The following is a 19,167-nucleotide window of genomic DNA, read 5'->3' as shown; positions in this document are numbered from 1 at the left end:
ACTGAAGCTATATCAGACCCCTTCCTTCATAGCTCCTGAGACCAAAGATCACACACATAGTGTCACAGTCCTACCCCTGCCAGCCGTCCCAGTGGTCAACTTCCTATAAATGTCAACAGTCATATGCTGACACATGCATAATACACCACAGGACAGCTTCATTATAAAGATGGAGTTTTACTTGTTTGTTTTGAGACAGCATCTCACTATATGTTCCCAGCTTTCTTGGGACTTAATATATAGCAGACTGGGCTTGAATCCACAGAAATCTGCCTGTCTCTGCTTCCCAAGGGCTAGGATTAAAGACATCCCCCACCCCCCCAACCAAAGGTAGGTTTTTTTGGTTGGTTTGTTTGTTTTTCAAGGCAGAGTTTCTCTGTGTAGCCCTGGCTGTCCTGGATTCACTTTGTAGACCAGGCTGGCCTCGAACTCACAGAGATCCACCTGCCTCTGCCTCCCAAGTGCTGGGATTAAAGGCATGTGCCACCACACCCAGCTACAGAAGATAGTTTTGTCATCTACATTTCCCAGCAGGAAAAAGAAAATAGAGTAATAAGAATATATTCGGGCTGGAGAGATGACTCAGAGGTTAAGAGCACTGGCTGTTCCTCCAGAGGTCCTGAGTTCAATCCCCAGCATCCACATGGTGGCTCACAACTATCTACAATGAGACCTGGTGCCCTCTTCTGGCATGCAGGCACACATACAGGCTGAATACTGTATAAATAAAAAAATAAAATAAAATAAATCTTAAAAAAAAAAAAAAAGAATATATCCACTGGGCTAGAGAGATGGCTCAGCTGTTAAGAGCACTGACTGTTCAGAGCACTGTATACGTAAATAAATCTTAAAAAAAAAAAAAAAGAATATATTCACTGACCTGAGAGCCTGCCCTGTTTGCAGGAAGAAGGCAGCTGCTGTGTGCTGTTCCTGAGAAGGGTCACTACTCAGTTGTCACCTTCTTGTGCTATGGTGACAGTCTGCCAGCACGCATGTCAACAAAGACCTAGTGATTCATAATAGCTCTTAAGGGGGAAAAATCATTCTTTGTCTACTCTAAACTGTATGTAAAATAAATAATAGTCTATAATTTTTATTCAATATGCCCTATTTCAATAAGTTAGTATTCTACCACACCCCTCCTCTTCCTTTAACCTCTGAAATCAGGACTAATCTCTGAATGCAGGGTCAGGTTGATGGTGTCATACAGGGACTGTCCACCAGGTAGCAGCCAATATGTAGTAATTGGAAATTTCCATTGACAACTGTGCAGATTAAGAAGCCGCTTAATGCGGAGAGGTGATGGTGCACGCCTTTAATCCCAGCGCATGGGAGGCATGAGCAGGGGGACCTCTGTGAGTTCGAGGTCAGCCTGGTCTACACAGTGAGTTCCAGGACAGCTAGAGCAACACAGAAAAACCCTTTCTTGGAAAACAAGAGAAGAAGGAGGAGGAGGAGGAGGAGAAGAAGCGGGCTTGGTGGTAGAAGCAGGTGGATCTCTGTGAGTTCAAGGCCAGCCTGGTATACAAAGTGAGTCTAGGACAGGCCAAGGCTGTTACACAGAGAAACCCTGTCTTGAAACACGCCCCCATGAAAGCTAAAAGACAACTCCCCAAAAGCTGAAAGACTATGTGGGTTGTATAGTGAGTTTCACCCTGGGCTATGATGTAAAAACCCATCAGAGACAGAGAGATGGAGTTGGGGAAGATGGAGGGGGGGGAAGAGAGAACCCAAGCCCCTTAGATTTAATAAAATATGGTTGTTCCATATCTGCAGATTCAATCCACTGCACACTAAAAATACTTGAGAAAAACCAAGTCTATATTGACCATCACAGAAGGTTTTTTGCATTTATTCTTTAAATAAGCTAGTATAGTAGCTGTTTACATAACAGTTAAATTGTATGCAGTATTATGAGTAATCTAAACATAAAGTATATAGAGTTAATTTTGTTTTTGTTGGTTTTTTTTTGTTTTATTTTGTTTTGTTGTTGTTGTTGTTTTGTTTTTTGGTTTTTTGAGATAGAGTTTCTCTGTGTAGCCTTGGCTGTCCTGAACTCACTTTGTAGACCAGGCTGGCCTCGAACTCACAGCGATCTGCCTGCCTCTGCCTCCTGAGTGTTGGGATTAAAGGCGTGCGCCACCACGCCTGGCTTCTCTATTTCTTTTAATGCTAGTTTCCAAAACCTTGTGATGATGCTATTTTTGAATATTAATTTTATATGTATGGGTGCTTTGATCACATGTATGGCTGTATATTATATGGATTCTATAACTTGTGTTATGGGACAGTAGTAAACGGCCGTATAGGTGCTGGGAATCAAACCCAGGTCCTCTGCAAAAATAAGTGATCTTTTCATTTGTTTGATTTTGTTTTTCGAGACAAGGTTTCTCTGTGTAGCCTTCGCCATCCTGGACTCATTTTGTAGACCAGGCTGGCCTTGAACTCACAGAGATCTGCCTGCCTCTGCCTCCCGAGTGCTGGGATTAAGGATGTGCGCCACCACGCCCAGCTAGAACAAGTGCTCTTAACACAGAGCTATCTCTCCACCCCCAAGCATGGTATTTTTAATAAATAGCCTTCTTACAATTTAAATAGTTCACCACGTAAAATTCATACTATTGGCCAGTTTGTCTTTCAATACATCTGGCATTACCATGCACCTAGTGGGGCTATGGTTTTAAGTGAGGGATGAAAGAGAAGTGCCTGCCATACACCGCAGGCAAGAGAGGAGTGCAGCTCTTGGGCGGTGACAGGCTTACGAAGTACGCTTTGAGCAGCCACACAGTCTCTCGTCTCAGGAGGTTTCCTATTGCTACTTTACATGGAGTTCCTATGACACGCGACGGGGCAGCCATAACGCTTCCTGCAAGTTCCCTAAGTGGTTTTCATTAGCATCCACTTCTAAATCATAAATATGCAAGAAACTTTTTACTGTCTTATTTCTAGTTATGTGTGTGTGTGTGTGAGGGTATGTGCATATCACTGCAGGCACCTGTGGAGGCATCGCATCCCCCCTGAGGCTGAATTATAGGTAGTTGTGAACTAAACTAAGATCATCTATTAAAGCAACCTGCTGAGCCATCTTTCCAGCCTCTAATCTCAGCATATATATACTGAGATATATATATTTTTTACCTCAGTGAACTGTTTCCTTAGTTGATTTTATTGTTGTGAGCCCGGCCCTCACTAGACAGCTCAGGCTGGCCTTGAACTCATGATCCTCTTGTCTCTGCCTCCTGAGTGCTAGGACCGTAGCCGTGTGCCACCATGCCAACTTCTTTCTTGCTCTCCAAGAATCCTTTTTGTAAGTGTGGCCTCTTCCCATCTCCTGCCCACATATCACCTCCTGTCTCTAGAGTATTTAATGATCAGTTAGTTTCACATTTTTTTTTCCCTGCAACTGGAAACAACTTTCCCCCGAGGTTCCTTTCTTCTGTTGATTTGTCTTTCACGATGGATCTTCCTCAAAAGCACTCATTTTCAAAAGCGAGGCCCTTGGACTGGGGATTTAGCTAGGTTTATAGGGTACCTTGATAGAATGCAGGTGGCCCAGATTTGATCCTCAGCACGTGCTTTTAATCCCAGCACTTGGAAGCTAGAGGCAGTTCAAGGTCATCCTCAAAGTTGTCAACTACACAGTGAATTTGAGGCCAGATTGGACTGCACGAGCCCCTGTCTTAACAAAAGGTCACTAGAATAGCAACTAAGAGCTGGGGGAGGTGGCATGCACCTGTAATCCCAGCAGAGGTAAGCGGCTCTCTGTGAGTTCGAGGCCAGCCTGGTCTACAAAGTGAGTTCCAGGACAACCAAGGCTACACAGAGAAACCCTGTTTCAAAACCAAAACCAAACAAAGAATAGCAAGTAAGCTACATCTGTGTGGTAGCTTGAGATGTCCCCCATCGGCCCAGGTGTTCGAATTCTTGGTCCCCAATTGGTAGCATTGTTTGGGGAGGCTTAGGAGGTGTGGACTTGCTAGAGGAGGTGTGTCGCTCAGTGTAAACCTTGAGATTTACTCTCTGCGGTTTAAGAAATGAGCTCTCAGCTTGCTGCTTCAGCCACCATGCCCCGTGTGCTGCCAGGTTTCCCATGATGGACTCTGGAGCTCTTGCCTTGTTCATGGTACTTTATCACAGCAATGGAAATGTAACTAACACATTCTGCTGGGTGGGATCAAAGCATACAGAACGTATTCTGTGGTCAAGAGCTCCTTCGTCCTTGACCATGAGGACAGATCTGGAGCTGGCCTTTTGAGAACCAGGGGGACTTTCACTTAACACTTGCTTTCTCCTTTTTTCCTCACCCTACCCTCCATCGTGCCTACCCGTGCTGAACCCAGAGCGCCTTCATTCTCTCCTCTGTGCACAAGCAGTTGCCCCCTGCATGTGTGCCTGATGGCCAGAAGAGGGCGCCAGATCTCATTATAGATGGTTGTGAGCCACCATGTAGTTGCTGGAAGTTGAACTCGGGACCTTTGGAAGAACAGCCAGTGCTCTTAACCTCTGAACCGTCTTTCCAGCCCACCCCCACCCTCCAACCCCGGACCTCCTCCACTTTCAATCACGTGTACTTTAGCGGAGACTCGGTGTGTCAGCTGCTTTTCTTAAACATGAATCCTGTGGACTCTCCCACCACTTGTCCCAGCTAACACCTGGTAGAAAGGGAGCGAAAAGGCCTTCACGCTGTCTTATTAGAATCAAGATTGAAAGCCCGGCGTGGTGGTGCATGCCTTTAATCCCAGCCCTTGGGAGGCAGAGGCAGGTGAATCTCTGTGAGTTCGAGGCCAGCCTGGTCTACAAAGCAAGTCCAGGACAGGCAAGGCTACATAGAGAGACCCTGTCTCGAAAAACTAAAAACAAAACAAAACAAAAAAAAAATCAAGATTGATTTGCTTTCCCGAAGTTGATCTCCAGACACTTCTCTGCAACAAACAAGCATGGAAACTCCTAAACATATGTAGTGTTACCTGAGCTATCACACATCAGCACTTCTGGAAATCTCTCGCTCTGTGGTGTACCTAGAAACTTGTGTGAGTTTCTCCGCTCCAGCCAGCTATCCATCTGTCCTCACTGCATAGTTTACAAGCACATAAGTCAGCATAATTGAAGGTCTCTGAAAAGCCAGCCAGTCTTCGGAGACGTTAATAAGACCTGACCCATCCCATGCAGACAATAAGAGGCAACGGTTCAAAAGCAGCCGAAATGTCAGCAGGGACTTGGAAAAGGCCAGTCAGCAACCAGCCCCAGAATAAAAATGCTGAGTCTGTGGCAATCCTGAGCAACTGAAGACAGAAGTGTATTACAAAGAAACTAAGACAAAGCTCTGGAGTTGAAAAGCTCAGCTTTGATGAGCTGGAAAAGCAACAGATATAATCCCCAGCGAGTCCCAGTTTAGAAAGGTTTTGTTTACCTTTTTCTGCTAGAGTTAGAGCCAAACTCGAGTTCGCTCTTAATATTCCTGGCCGCTGGAGGGCTCAAGTCAAAGGCGCATTTTTGGGAACAGCCTGTGACCACAGGCTTCAGGCTCACAGAAAGGGGGCCTGCCCAGGTGACAGGCTTTTTTCTCCCCTTCCATCACTTTGACCAATGACTCCAGGACACTTGGCACTGTGGCACTGTCGTCTTCTCAGGGGTCCTGAGTCCTCATGTGCGCTGTTTGCCTACCTTGGTGTAAGAGACAAGAATCTTAAGAGTCAAGCAGCCATTTCATCAGGCAGACTGATGACAGACAGACAGGCTGCCGCACACACCTTTAATGCTGTCGCTAACAAGCCACAGCGACATAGTGAGACTCTGCTTAATAAATAAAAAAATAAATAAAGTTTTACACGATCCTTAGGAATAAAGGCAGAGTCCGTTACTTTGGAAACCCACTTTAGTCCATCTATTCATTTTTATAAGTTATTCCATTTAACATCTTTATGTAGCCAGGCAGTGGTGGTGCTCACCAGCACTCTAGAGGCAGAGGCAGGAGGAGCTATGAGTTCAAGGACAGCCTGGTCGGTGTAGAGAGTGAGTTCCAGGACAGCCAGATAGCCAGGACTACACAGAGAAACCCAGTCTTGAGAAAACCAATATAAACAAACACACGGATACGATCTTTATGTATAAGATTTACGACATAGTGAAAAGAAATGGAGCTTTAAAAATCCAATATCTGGATCAAATTCCTGGTTCTCACAGTGTTTTGAACGTCCTGATTTCCTCTCTTCCACAATAAAGCTAAGGACCTGTCTTGGTAAGGTTGTTTTAAGGGTTTGAAATCATGTAGCTAAAGTCACTGGCAGGTGTAGTGGATATAAACATGTTTTTGTTTTGATCCCAAGTGTGGTATGGGGAACAGACTTGTGAGAGAACAGGTGATGTTTATCCACTAGAAGATGAACCACCTTGTGCCGGGGCGTGGCTTTTGTCAGCTGAAACACATCTTAGTGCAGACTCTGAGAGAAGATATATATATGAGCCCCAAACAGGAGGCGGGGCTTTGGGGGGGGGGTGTCTTGGTATTGTTTGGCTGTTCGTCACTCCACTCTGAGACGCTCCTAGAAAGAACCGCTCCAGAGAACACTTCAAGGCTCCGGGTTCCAGCAGCAACTTTGGTTGAATTGCTGGTCTGCTGAAATCCTGCCGACTACCTACACCAGGGGAATTGCTCCCAGGAACTGAATCCAAAAAGGTCTACTTCTCCTGTTCCCATTAACCTCTTTTCTCTCCTATCTAGGGGAGGTGGGTTGGAAGGGAGGTATAAGCATTAAAGAACCCCAAATAAAGTAGGTTTGGGAAAGGTCGAAGCCTACAGGCATATGGTGAATATTCAGTGGAAGAGGCATGTGGTTGTGATGGTCTTTCTATGGTTCTATCACTCTTTTGAGTCAGACAGGCCTAAGTCCAGTTTCCACATTCACTCAGGAGGGTTTTTTTTTTTTTTTTTTTTGGGTCCCTAAAGCTTCTTAGTGTGACAGAAAGAGACTCATCCTCACTAACTTGGGATTGACTCAAACTGAAGGAGGTCTCAGCCCCTGACAAAGACGACTTTCTCTTTAAACCACCACAGTCAGGCTCACCGGATTCTGTACCTAGGGCCACTTCCTTGACCCCTACCTGCAGTCTTAGTTATTGGTCAGTTGCTGTGAAGAGACACCATGACCAAGGCTACTTAGAGCGGCAAGCATGGTGGCACTGGAGCAGCAGCTGAGAGCTGCTGATCCCTCAGCACAAGCGTGAGGCAGAGAGAGCTAACTGGGAACAGCGTGAGCTTTGGGAACCTCAAAGCCCAACCCCCAGTGACACGCTTCCTCCAACAAGGCCACACCTCCTAATCCTTCCCAAACAGTTCCACCAACTGGGGAGCAAGCATTCAAGGGTACAGAGCCTATGGGGCCCCGTTTTCATTCAAGCCACCACACCTGCTAAGCTCAGTTTCAGCACGTTTTATTTAACCCAGCCACTGACAATTCACCCCTAATGTCATTGGACATTTCTCCATGTCACAGTCACTGGCTCCTCACCCTGCTTGCTGCCTATACATACTCAGTGCTCTCTGTAATATGTAGAGTTGGGGGGGGGGGCAGGGGGCGGTCTGTCTTTTTGCCTATTGCAGTTCTCTTAAAGGAACCCTTCTTTGTTGTTTTTGGGAGGGGGCAGTCTTGGCTGTCCTGGACTCGCTTTGTAGACCAGGCTGGCCTCGAACTCTCAGAGATCCACCTGCCTCTGCCTCTGCCTCCCTGCATGCTGGGATTACAGGCTTGTCTTGTCTTAACGAGACTTCATAGTACCTGTCCCTTTTCCCTCTTCATCTCCACATGTCTGTCTCTGATGGGACAGCGCCACTGTCCACAGAGATCCAACATGGACTTGACCTCTGCAATAGTTTGGATGTTATTTGTCCCCCAAAGGGTCACAGGCCGGGACTTTGTTTCCTTTTGTGGTGGAGCTAAGAGCTCGGGGAACCTTTAAGAAGCCAGGTCAAAGGTGAAGTTCTCAGTACACTCAGGGTTGATCCGTGAGCAGGCTTAAGAGAACTCTCATGGGTCCTCAGAGCTCTGAGAAGAGCAGGTTGCTATAGAAACAAGCTCATTCCCTGAGTGGCTCTGGCTTTCTGTTTCCAGATGGACTGACTCTACCTCTCACATGCACTCCTACAGTTGTGACAGCTTCTCTCTTATCATAAGGTCCTCACTGGAGCTTAGCCCGTGTTAGCGCCACGCCCTTGAGCTCCAGAGCTCAATAGGCCTGTTTTCCTTATAAAGTTAGCCTGTCTCCAGGACTTTACTGCAGCCGTGTAAAGTGTATTAATACACATGCCTCTAGGGGAATCCAGTTGATTCGTCTGAAGCGGATCCACTGCCACGTCACATACCAAGCTGGGCAAATATCTTTTCTATGAATTGACAGGGCAGAGCTGGCTCCTGCAGATGGCAGCTGTTTTCACTGTAGGTGCTCAGGTCTCCTCCACACACCTGCCTCAGCCTCAGAAAACTGCTGTTCTTTGGCGCTCCGCCCCACCCCCCACCCCCACCCCTCGCCCCGTAAACCTTCAGTACTCCTTTTAACACCACATGTCTGAGTCTTCCCTCAGATGAAAACAGGCCCATCTTGTTTTTCCAGTTCCATTAGCCTGGCTGAGTGACTCACACACGTGACAGCTCTCCCTTTAGTGTGACTGGCCGACGGTAACTGCAGGGTCATCATCTCATACTTAGCTGTGCAGTGAACCAAGAGTTTGTGATGACCGCAGCTTTTAGAGCCTGCCAGCCTAATCCTGTTTCCCAGGTGACAACAATGATTTGGGTTCAATGGGAACGGTGATACAGTACTGGGCGCCGCCTCGGGATGCTCCAGATCTGGATTGAGGCTCTAGAAATGTAAACAGTCATGCGGGACGTCAGGGAAGTATTCCTGCAGGCCCAAGTATGTTAGAAAACAGGGATGGGCTGGTGTAGCCATTGCTGGAGGTCACCCTGCTTTTCCTTGGCAGACCCAAGTCCAGTGCAGGCTTGCCCTGTGCAACTTAGCTGGGTTAGGGAAACCCGACTGGGGCAGTGAAGGAATAGAGGACAGACAGACAGACATGGATACAGAAAAGCTGGGATCTGATGGAGGGGCACCAATGAGGGAACATTCTAGAATGTATGTACAGCGGAGTGGGAGGGGTTAACTGGCCTCAGTTGGAGGTTCCTATCCAGGAGCAGGCTCAGTGTCTGGTGGTGCAGACCAGAAGAAGGCTTTGCCCATTCCCTGAGCCTGACCCAAGGGAGGTTTCGCCAGGGCCCCTGACTCTGCGGCATTGGTCCTTCTCAACAGTACACATTCCCCCAGGACCTCATCTTTCCTCACACCATCTCTCAGTCAGGGCTCCACCATCCTGTATCCCATGTTTAGGGAAAGGGGAGGCTCCGATGCTAACATTCTTGTCTTATTGGCCTATGGGAAGTCTGCTCTGAGGAATCATCCAACCATGCCCCCACAGTCTGGCCTTCCGTATTTGAAACCGGATGGTGGTGGGCACGCCGCGGGGGTCGGGAGGCGGGGCTGGAGGAACAGCGTTGGTTTCAGCTTTCCTGAACACTTGCTGTGGGGAAGGTGTGTGTCCTTCCAGTGAGCTTGAGGTATGCCATCATTTTACCCAGCTGGTCTCTGGGCCCTTCGTGCATAAAATAAGGTAATTCCACTATATTGGATACAAAGCTTTTCTCATAAGGAGCTGGCAAGCTGATCTGAAGGTGCACGCGCCGCCGTAAGGGAAGAGTTGGGGTTTAGGTTACTGAAGACTGACATGCCTATACGCACTAATGAGGCGCCCTCTAGTGGGAAAGGCAAGCAAGGACTCTGGTTCCTCAAACACACATAATCAACTGGTTTGGGCTCCTGGGAAATTATTGTGGGTCCCTAATTGCAACCGTGTTGCCATAATTTTTTTATTTTATTATGATATCTCGCACAAAATCGCAAATGATGTATACATCTCATGTACGCAGATGCTTCCGTTAGTCTGTCCAGGCTGCCGTAACAAAGTACAACAGACTGGATATTTTGTAATACAAATGTCGAAGCTCAAGATGCAGGCACCAGCAGATTTGGTGTCTGGTGTGAGATTGTCCCCAGCTTCCAAGATGAATCCTTCCCTCTGCAGTCTCAGAGCCAAAGAGCTCTGAACCACGCTATCTCCTGATTTTTTTTATTTTTTATTTTTTTTATGAACACTATTTCTGTTCATGAGGGTGAAATGGTCCCTCTTAAGGCGCAGTGGTTCTCAACCTGTTGGTTGCCACTCCCTGAGATCAACAGATCCTTTCACTGGTTACATATCAGATATTTACATTACGATTCAAAACAGTAGCAAAATTACAGCTAGGAAGTAGCAACCAAATGATTAATGGTTGGGAGTCCCCGCAACAGGAGGAGCTGTAGAAGGACTGGGGCCTTAGGATGGTTGAGAACTAAGCCTTTAGAGGTTCCTTCGTCAACTAAGTACTTTTTCTTTTCTTCTTTTTTTTTTTTCTAAATTGAAAACATCAGTTTATTTTCTTTTTAAAATTAATTTATTCAGATTACATCTCAATTGTTATAAACACTTTCTCATACAGAAATTTTGGAGGTACTTAAGTGTTCAAAGCATAACAGCTGGTATATAGATACAGAACAAGGGCTAGTGAAAGCTTGGTCATGTTTGATCACATAATGTAGCTTGTTTTTATGTTATATATATTTTCTATTGTGAGCTTCAAACAACAACTGACAATGCCTATGTGCACAACAGGAATAGACATCCCAGCCCTGTTCACAGTCTTTCGTGGAGGAATGCTGATGTCAGTGAAGATAACAGTCTGTGCTAGGTAGGGTACCATCATAGTGAACACCGCATTTGTCACCCTGTAGAGATCTCAAATCCAGAGATGCTCTGGGTAGTTGAACACCACAAGGAAAGCTAAACCCAACTTGTTTTGTTGGACATTTGGCTCCAGGTCTAACTCTGTTGGGTTTTGTTTGGTTGGTTAGTTGGTTTTTAGAGACAGTTTCTCTTGTAGCCTTGGCTGTCTTGGACTCCCTTTGTAGACCAGGCTAGCCTCCAGCTCACAGAGATCTGCCTGCCTCTGCCTCTGAGGGCTGGGATTAAAAGTGTGTGCCACTATGCCCAGCTACAAACTATTTAAAGGCTGGGGCAAATGTTCTCAACTCTGCTGCCACCTCCCAGGCTCATGTTGAAAGTGAGGTGGGGGGGAAAAAAAAGTGAGATGGGGTATTTGAACTCATCCACACGCCTCCCCTGATTACCAAATGGAAAAACCATCACAAAGGCAGAAGCGAGCAGCTGGAGATTCATATCTAAAGACTTTAATGGTGCTAACTTGTCTCTTCCACGAGCATACTATGTATTTCCGGTCCTCCCACCCTTTGTCCGGTGCTGGTCAGGAGGAAGCTGAATCAGGGATCATTAGTTGCTCTCTGCTGCCCTCTTGAGTGCATAGCTTGGGTTGCGTTAGATGCTGCCTAGACAGCAAAGGAATGCAGCGCCGGTCCAAGACAGACCGCCCTTGTGGGCTCTTCAGGGGGACGTCTTAATAATCCTGCTCTGTCTGTGTGTGTGTGTGCGCGCGCGCATCTGCTTCTGCCAAACGATTTATGAGGGAAATCACACCTCACATCCTCGCCATCTCCCAGCCTCAGCCCCTTTAGACCTGCACAAGCTCTGCCTCCTTGGGACCGAAGTCTGCCCTAAGCATATTTATCTGATACACAGAAGAAAGCTTTAGGTACAAAGGACAGCATGTCAACAGTGAGATTTCAAAGTCATATAGGAGTCTTTGAAAGCTACAGCGCCAGTGGCTGTAAACTAGCCCCAGTTCTAAGAGGAGAGGCCGGAGCTTAGGGAGCAAGGGCTCATAGGTCTGTGATCTGGCCCAGTGAGACTTAAATGCAGTTCCTTTGTAGATTTGATTGTGGTCACCTGCATTTCTAATGACTAACAATGGGGGATTGGGGGGCAGGCCTCTGAACCTTTAGCAATGTGGTGAGTGTGCACCGTGTGAGGCCAAGCTGCTAACACCTAAGCCCTGGTGAATGGTGTGCTGCAAAGCATTAATTTCATGTTCGCTATAGTTCAGATTTGATATGCCTGAGGACTGGAGCCTGGGCAGAGGTCCACGAACGCACAGCTCTTCTCTTTTCCGTGAACATGTGCTGCACATACACAAGGACATAGGAGGGCTCAGCTGGGGCTCATGAGGTCCCACAGCCATGCAGGGGTTTAGGAGGCTGGCCAGTGGGGGGCATCTCAGCATCACGTGAGCATGACCGTCTGCCAAAAGCAGTGCAGCCGTGGCTCGGAGTCAGAGACTTGAGCGCCCTCTGTCGTCTTAGTTAATCAATTTACCCAGTTAGACGAAACTGCCAACCCACCCAGCACCTTACACGCTCCTGCCGCCATGGCCTGCCTCTTGTTTTGACATAGCTATTCTCCAGGTCTGTGCATCAAATGCGCGCATCCTTAATCTGGCCCTGTGGAGAGTCAGCTCTGCATCTCCAGCATAGAGCTCTGAAGGCCTCATTCCCTTCCACAGTCCGATGTGGGTAGCCTGAAAACTAGGTTTGGGAAACTATGTCATAGCAGAAGTGTCCCCCCACCCCCACCCCCCACTAGCTAGAGCCCAGGAGACAAGTTTGAGGACATTCATAAGTCCAGACACCTAAGGAGTCACTTGACTCAGGTGGCCCTGTTTCTTTAAGCTTCTTGTTGCTTCATCATCCATCACATCTACCAGAGAGGCCCTTGTTCACTATGGCGCTGGCTCCTCAGAGGGAAGCCATAAATAGGAAAACCACCACTGTAACTATGGCTAAAGCACATCAAGGGTTCTATTCTACAAAAGCCATGGATGACACTTGGCAGGTAAGCATTGTCTCACCCAGGGGCCTCTGCTCGGTAATGGCTTGCTCTCTTTCATGTCTGTGTGTGCTGCTGTGACAGGTCACAGCTGCCTTCCCTCCAGAAGATATCTTCTGACTTCCTGTGTGGCATTCCTCCTGCTTGGAGTTGTCGCTGCCGTGATTGCTGTTGGAGTCACCTTCGGGATACCTCCGAAGCCTGCAAGTATGTGTCACCACACACAGCTATTTATGCTGCATGTGTCCAAAGTGAGTGACTCGATTGATGGCCAATGGTTGGCGTGTGGTATGTGCCAGGCGTTGGCCATTTTTCACATTCTCTCTGTATCCTCAAGTCCCGCAAAGGTGCCTGTTAGGACAGTTAGGACAGACACCTGGGGTGGGGAGACAACTTGCCTTGGATCCTGTGACTATGAAGTAAGCAAGCCAGCGTTCTGACTCAGGTCAGCCTGACCCTCAAGTGTAAACAGGATACGGTCTCTACCTTTAAGGAATTTCCACTGAAAATAGGGCAAGGGATGGCAGAGTAACCTATAATTAGAAATTAAATTTGAGAGAATTCAGCAAGGACTGGTGATGAAGATACTTGGAAACGAACGAGCTGTAGTTGAGCCTTGTAGGGACCCCTGAGTTTATACTGAGGCTTCAGAAACATAAAGGACACAGGCTTTGTTGTGCTGTGGCTGGCAAGTGCACATGTTGCCACATACACACGTGCATACATGAACACACGTGCACACAGACATATGTAAATAATTAAAAACAAAAGTTCATAGTGAGTAGTCAAGGAATGGGTGTTGAGGTCTAGCATCTTGCAACTGCTGCAATTACACACACACACACAAACGCACACACCTTTCCCCTGCTGTGCTGTGTTTCTGCTGTTGCTCATTTGGCTAACTCCTAAGGGGTTTAAGACCAAATTAGATGTCTATGAGCTACACTCAAGACCTACCACCCTGCTTTCCCAAACAGCTAGGCAGGCCGGCACTGTGGAGACCTGGAGGCAGCCCATCCTGTACGATGTGGGACTGTGCTGCCTTGCCAATCTCTTCCCACACAGACCGTCATTAACCCTGTCCTCCCATGGGCATTAGATCTGCATCAGGGTTAAAGGTTCCCTGCACGTATTTGGCTCTGCCCTTCTCCTTCACAGGCATTGCGTCAGCTACCAAGTCCCCACTTGGCAGTCGTGGCTCATCCCATCCTGCATCAATCTTTCAGAGGGTCCAAATGATACCAATTCCTTCAGATGACCAGAGCTTACGATCCTTGTTTCTCAAGCCACAATGCCAGCATCTATTGGGTCAAGGAATATAAACTCTGGTTTTATCTGCTTCTAAATTACTCAAGATGAAAAGGCACCCTCATCAAGCCAACTCCAAATCAAATAGCTCAATTATTTCCCAACTGTGTACCAGTCTGTACAGCCATAAGGGGCCATGTGGGAATACACAACTATGTTGAGATACAAGTGTCACCAGTATCTTATTTTTCCCCTAAGGTGTATTTATTTATTATGAATACAATGTTTTGCCTGTACGTATGCTTGCAGGCCAGGAGAGGGCACCAGATCTCATTATAGATGGTTGTGAGCCACCATGTGGTTGCTGGGAATTGAACTCAGAACCTTTGGAAGAGCAACCAGTGCTCTTAGCCTCTGAGCCATCTCTCCAGCCCCCATCATCACTATTTCTATATCTTAGCTTCCATCAATGTTTTTAAAAGGCCTTTCCCTTTCAAATAAGTAGATCTACTGTTTTTTGTTTGGTTGGTTCTTGGTTTTTTTTTTTTGGCCTGTGCTTTTGTTTTTTGTTTTTCTAGACAGGTTTTCTCTGTGGAGCCTTGGCTGTCCTAGACTCGCTTTATAGACCAGGCTGGCCTCGAACTCACAGTGATCCGCCTGCCTCTGCCTCCCGAGTGCTGGGATTAAAGGTGTGTGCCACCATGCCCAGCGATCCACTGTATTTTAAAATACTGCACTTGGGGGTTGGGAGTGTAGCTCATTGGCAACGTACTTGCCTGGAATATAGAAGGGGTTTTATCCCAGAACTGCAAACAGGAGGCCTTGGCAAACAATCTTGTGGTCATAGTACTCCAGAGGTAGAGGCTGGAGGATCAGAAGATCAAGGCCATGTCCAGCTACATAGCAATGGGAAGGCCAGTCTGAGCTAAGATATGCTGTCTGAAAACCTCATCGGTCACCATCATCATCTTTTTGTTGTTTTTTTGTTTTTCGAGACAGGGTCTCTCTGTGTTAGCCTTGGCTGTCCTGGACTCAGTTTGTAGACCAGGCTGGCCTCGAGCTCACAGTGATCCACCTGCCTCTGCCCCCCTCCCCCCCCTCCCCCTTCTGCCACTCCCTCCCCCAGGCTGGGATTAAAGGCGCGCGCCACCACACCCAGTATCATCATCTTAATTAGAGGCCATGTAACTTATTGATAGATCACATCTTGCCTAGATGTGCAAGAACCTCAGTTCAATCTACAGGACAGAGAGAGAGCGAGAGAGAGCGAGAGAGAGCGAGAGAGAGCGAGAGAGAGCGAGAGAGAGCGAGAGAGAGCGAGAGAGAGCGAGAGAGAGCGAGAGAGAGCGAGAGAGAGAGAGAGAGAGAGAGAGAGAGAGAGCATATCTCAATTTAATTTTACTCATAGTATGCCCATGAGGTTGAAATAGCAAGTTACCTTTGTGCTTACATCCTCTAAGAAAAATAATAGACAGGACTGATTACCATCACAAAGCTCACACCAGGCTTGTTGACCCCTCATTCGCCTGCTATTACTTCTCAGTCAGGAGTGACTCCACTACGCTTATTTTCCAGACGCTATAGGTTTGAGGGAAAAGGAAAGACAGTCAAGCGAAGAATGCCCGAGCCTAGAGTTTTGGCATGTGGGCGGGAAAGAAAGATGACACAATGAGGACAGTGGCACGAGGCAGATGAGGGTAGAACATCCCGCATTCTGGCATCTTTCAGATTGGATGCATCGCCAATGCAAAACAGCTTCCCAGCAACCAGGATTCCTGTGTGAGGACAGCACCGCTTGCTTGCTGCCCTCTCAGCTTTGTGATGGCAAAATGGACTGCCCTGACGGAGGGGATGAGGCTGCGGCCTACTGCGGTGAGGAGGGCTAGCTACTGAAAGTAAACAACAGTGGCCAGGGCTGTGCACAGTGGTACACGCTTTCAATCCCGGAACTTGGGAGGCAGAGGCAGGTGGGTGTCTGAGTTCGAAGTCAGCCCCAGCTAGATCTGTACAGTAAGACCCTGTCTTTAAAATAGTAGTAGTAGAGGCTGGAGAGATGGCTCAGAGGTTAAGAGCACTGGCTGCTCTTCCAAAGGTCCTGAGTTCAAGTCCCAGCACCTACAGGGATCTGCAGCCAAAACACCATCTTTTTTAAAAGAAAATAGTAGTAGTATAAGCTGATTCAGAGCTATACCATTTAAACATTTTCATATTTTTCCATTAGAAATAATTTATTTGTACACTATAGGTCAAACGCCCAACAGTCTCCCACAAAACCTGATTTTCAAGTGTCCCAACCAGAAGACATGGACATATGTTGACAGGGTGTGTGACACAAGGAACGACTGCGGCGACTGCTCAGATGAGTCAGGTAAAATGTAAAGCCCACAGTTGATCTCTTCAATGGCTTCTGAGAGTGGCTGGCCATGCACTGAAATTACATAAATTAGCTCTAACTTGGAAAACTTCTAAAGGGCATTTACATGGACAGCTAAGGAATTCCATCATCCCTGGGCTGCAGGTAGCTGTGAGGTAGCAAGGCGGCTTAGGCAGCCGAGAAGCCTGGCTTCCATTCCTAGCTTCATCACCCAAATCAATCATCAATCAATAAGGGAAGAGGAAGAAAGGGTGGAGGTGGGGAGAAAACGGAGGAAAGGAAGGAGAGGGAGGGAACTACAGCATTTCATTGTGTTTATTTAAAGAACTCTGCAGCTAAGATGTAAACAAGGTCAGCTTTCTCATGAAAATGTTCTCAATGGAAAGCTCTTGTTCAATGCTTTAGCTCTCAGAAAACTAGTTCCCCGCCATGTTTCCACAATGGCTTAACACTGAGCAGCACCCATCCCCATGGTAAAGGCAGGGAAGGCTGGTAGACACAACTCCAGTGCATGATGGCTCCAATTGATATATTGGAAAACTTCATTAGAAACGCAGTGAATGGGCCAGGTGGTGGTGGTGGTGTATGCCTTTAATCCCAGCACTTGGATCTCTGTAGGTTCGAGGCCAGCCAGGCCTACATAGCTGTTACACAGAGAAACCCTGTTTCAAGTGGCTCTTTTGTCAGTGGTGGTGGGTAGAATGGAAATGCATCCTCTAAGTAAAAAGTCGGCTTCCTCAGAGGGTGTGGCACAAGCCTTTAATCCCAGCATTCCAGAGGCAGAGGCAGGGGGATCTTTGAATTTGAGGCCAGCCTGGTCTACAGAGTCCTCACACGGAGAAACTGTCTCTGAAAAACAAGTCAACCTCAGCCTGGGTGTGGTGGTGCACGTCTTAAATGCCAGCACTCTAGAGGTGAGGGGGCTGTCTTCGTTAGTTTGAGGTCAGCCTGGTCTACAAAGCGAGTCCAGGACAGCCAGGCCTTACCAGAGAACCCCTGTCTTGAAAAACCAAAGCAGGGTAAAGGCTGCTTGCTATGGATGGAAGGTATAAAGAGATCCTTTGCTTCTCTGGCTGGCTACCAACTAGGAAGGGCCTGCATCCCCTGCTAACGGATTGCCCGGAACTCATGGGACCCTTCCCTGTTTATGCAACATGTCAGTATGTTTAGTTTGGGTGGACAGGGGAGGCAGTATTGTCTCTGGCTTTTCAAACGATGTCTAGAATCTTCAATAATCATCTGCAGTTTCCCCATGAGATAGTTTCACTAAGATTTTTTTTCAAACCTAAAGGGCTAATTCTTGTCCAATAGCATTTTTTCCAGTTGACATTATAAGTTATGCTTTTAAAAATAAACACAACTGTCTAGTTCCCCAGTGCCCAGAGTGCTCAGGCTGGAGATGTGATACTGTTTTCTTCGCTGACTGCGCCTGCATTCCCAGAAGTCGCTGCAGAAACGGCGTCCAGGACTGTGCTGATTGGAGTGATGAAAACCTGTGTGACTAGGCATATAATCGCAGCATTGGAAAACGCTGAAAAATATTTTTGCCTTCAGACTTCTCTCAAAGTGTTGATGTGTCTACATTCCAAGAATGTAGGGGTGGGGAGGGTTAAAGAACCTGCACCCCATGTTAATCAGACGCAACTTTAGGTTCCTGTTCTAAACCTGTTCCGAAATAGCCAGGCTTATGTGGGAATAGACAGTCGAGCAAAATTCCATTGTTTATCGTCTGTGCCATGTATCATGGTCCATATGCTGATGAGTGTCTGTCTAGGATGGTTGTTTTATTATGAACACTACAGGAATGAGCCTGGATGTACAAGTGTCTTGGTGGTAGGGCATGGCATATAGCTGAGACATGGTAGTTACATTTTGTGGGGAAACACCCTTACTCATTTCCATAATGGCTGTAGCTGTTTGCACTCCTGCCAACTGTAATTAAGGGCTCCTCTTTCCTTCACCCTTGCCAGCATTTGTTGATTCTTGACGAAAGCCATTCTGACTGGGGTGAGGTGCTCTCTCTAAAGTAGTTCAATTTGCATTTTCCTGCTGGCTAGGGAGAAAACCAGCCTCGACCAACTGCTAAGTGATCATCTCCAAGACCAGACTAGTCTGCTCCTCTGACCTGCTAGTACCTAAAATTGCCCCCATAGTGGCCTGGGTTTGAATCTTATTCTACTACTTAAGGGGCTGTTACTCAGACAAGTAATCCCACCTGCTCTCGTGTCTCCTTTAGGGTTTTAATAATTAAGACAAAACAAACGATGCTGCTATTCACCAGCAGCAGCTACAGAAACTATAAACAAGAACTACAAGGATATGGTAGGTTGTGCTATTGTTACTAATACCAGCTAATCTGGGAGGAACAAAAGGGCAGTCCTTCCACAAGCCCATGGCCATCCCACAGTGACAGTGACGCTCTCTGGCTGATGTAATCTGCGGTAATTATGTGCATCACCTCCCAGCCTAAATTTGAGGAGCCAGCTGGTGACACGCCACCTTTTTTAAAATCACAAGACGGTCAAGGTTCTAATTAAATGCGGCTCCTGCAATAACAGACAAGCAAACGACATGAGGCAGCAAATGTGATGAGCCTTTGTAGCAAAACTCTTTCCTTATAATGGGTATCACGAGGGGCTAGAGAGGGCTCATAGTTAAGAGC

The 19,167-nt window shown here is 47.1% G+C and overlaps 1 long non-coding RNA gene across 1 annotated transcript; it reads left to right on the top strand.

The window, feature by feature from the left end:
- Positions 1 to 6,544: 6,544 nt before the first annotated feature.
- LOC311608973 lies at positions 6,545 to 16,518 on the top strand. The gene is made up of 4 exons (XR_014783207.1): positions 6,545 to 6,676; positions 12,968 to 13,090; positions 15,860 to 16,003; positions 16,377 to 16,518. It is a non-coding gene; the product is annotated as an uncharacterized lncRNA (long non-coding RNA).
- Positions 16,519 to 19,167: the final 2,649 nt, after the last annotated feature.

Source organism: Acomys minous, assembly GCF_964271855.1.
Source record: "Acomys minous genome assembly, chromosome: 11".
In the NCBI taxonomy this organism is placed as follows: Eukaryota; Metazoa; Chordata; class Mammalia; order Rodentia; family Muridae; genus Acomys; species Acomys minous.
Note: the sequence above shows the minus strand (reverse complement) of the source record. Positions and strands in the feature narration are given on the sequence as shown.